The sequence below is a fragment of the Wasmannia auropunctata genome, unplaced genomic scaffold (assembly GCF_000956235.1).
Source record: "Wasmannia auropunctata unplaced genomic scaffold, wasmannia.A_1.0 LD336088.1, whole genome shotgun sequence".
NCBI classification, from domain to species: domain Eukaryota; kingdom Metazoa; phylum Arthropoda; class Insecta; order Hymenoptera; family Formicidae; genus Wasmannia; species Wasmannia auropunctata.
The window spans coordinates 357,226-359,636 of NW_012026802.1; positions in this window are offsets into that span (position 1 = coordinate 357,226).

Here is a 2,411-nt window from a genome sequence, read left to right on the forward strand (position 1 = left end):
GAGACGATAGAGCCTAAGGAGCTTGTCGAAGCCATGGCAGGACTTGGTAAATGCCCGGCGACTAGCATTAGACTTGGGCAATCTCGTGTCACGAGAAATGGACTTAGGACGGTGTGGGCGCAATGCCCGCTCGATGCGGCCTTTGAGCTGTCAAGCACGGGTAGGATAAGAGTGGGCTAGTCCACGGCGAGAGTGGACCTCCTCAAACGCCGCCCTTTGCAGTGTTTCAAGTGCTTCGCCGTGGGGCATGTGAGGGATAGATGCCCGAGCACAGTTGATCGTTCGGGCGCCTGCTTCAATTGTGGTGGACACGGACACATGGCAAGGAACTGCGGAGAAAGAACCAGCTGTCCGGTGTGTAAGGAGAGAGGTCTCCAGCATGACTATCGAGCAGGATCAGAGGGATGTCCCCCATGCCCCCCTGGGAGAAGTCCCCGGAAAATCATGGCAGATCGGAGTAGTGCTGCCCAAGGACCGAGCATTGATGGATAGCATAATTCAAATAAACTTGAACAGATCCCGAGGAGCACAGGATTTGCTGATGCAGACGATGGCAGAGGGAGACTTCGAGGTGGCTTGCGTTTCCGAGCCACATCGTGTGCCCATCGACCCTAGGTGGGTGGGATCCACTGAGACTCCCCCTTTGGCCGCTATTGTTTGGCGGGGTACATCGACTCATCGGGTGACCACTGTGGACCGGGGTGAGGGATTTGTGGCGGTATCCTGGAAGGGTAGTGTAAGATATTCGTTAGATTTGCGTATAGGGATCTGATATCTGGTAAGTTTATTGTCAAGGATGGTAAAGGGTTAAATAACAGATTTGGTTCAGTCACACGAATAAATTTATTGAAGAATTCCGCACTTCTCCGAGACGCTTTGAAATCGACCGTTACAGAAGTTCGCGCCACTTACAGAATATTCGCGCCACGTGATCGACCGCTTGCTTACTCCGCACTTAATACTCGTTAAATCCGCACATACGGTATCTACCCCGGTATTCTCCGACAAAGACGAACACTGTGAGCACTGTGAGCCCGGTATGCTCCGCTGCTCCGGCTCCGGTTCTCGCTCGGCAGAATATTTCGGTTACGCGGGTGTGCTCCGGATTTCGGAGCACTCGGTGCGATGATGGCAGACGGAAGACGCCGTGCTGCCTCATACGGGCTACTTTATCGGTACCTCGACGGTGCTGCCACATACGGGCTGCTTTGGTATTACATGTGCAGTGCTGCCTAGTTTTATTTATCGACAAAAATTTAATATCACCGCTGAAACTTAGGGATTATTTTACAGGTAGAATAGTGGTGTCCTGTTATTTTTCACCCAATAGGACGGTAAATCAGTTTAAGGCCTTTCTGTCCACGATCACCGACTCAGTGGAAGGATTGAATAGAGGATCCCTTATTATAACTGGAGACTTTAATGCGCGCTCCCACTTGTGGGACAGGGTTAACCCCACGTTGAGAGGGGAGGCCATATTACATTGGGCCGCCGCCTTAGACCTTAGACTTCTAAATAAGAGCGGGGTGCCGACGTGTGTCAGGCCCCAGGGATCTTCGGTCATAGACCTGACGTGGGTTTCCCCCGCAGTCCTCCCAAATCTTATATCCTGGGAGGTGGCTTCGGAAGTCGAGTCGCTGTCTGACCACCTCTACATATTTTTGAGGCTCAGTGAGAGGATTAATCCTGCGATGAATGTTGAAGTAAATGGATTTCCCAGGTGGGACTTCAGAAGCCTGGATCAAGATCATCTTCAGGCCAGTGCTATAATCTCTCTATGGCCTAAGCAGAGAGATGGGGCCGGAGCAGAGGAGCTGGCTAATTACCTGCAGGAAACTCTGAGGAGGGCTTCGGATGCCGGGATGAGGAAACACAGAAACTCTCGAAAAAAGGGGGTCTACTGGTGGAGTAGCGAGATCGCTGAACTGAGGAAATGCTGCAACCGTTTAAGAAGGAAGACTACTAGGGAGCGAAGAAAGCGGGGTTCTCCAGTGCCTGAACTGGAGGCCGAATTGGCGGAGGCCAGAAGGACCCTTAGAACGGCGATTAAGAACGCAAAGAATGGGGCCTGGAACGAGCTCTTGTCGCAAATTGACAATGACCCATGGGGCCGCCCGTATCGGGTGGTAACGGGTAAACTCCGCCCTTCCTCAAGGCCAACAACAGAGACTCTTCTTCCGGCGGAGATAGACCGTATTGTGGGGGGCCTCTTTCCACACGTGGAGGGAGAACTAATGGCCAGACCACGCCAGCAGGTCTTGTGGGACGAGGATTACGCTGTCACTCCGGAGGAAGTAGAGTGGGCAGCATCCAAGCTTCGGATGAGCGGAAAGGCCCCCGGCCCCGACGGGATACTTGGCGGAGTTATCAAGATATTGCTGCAAGATATGAAGGATCGCATAGCTGACTGT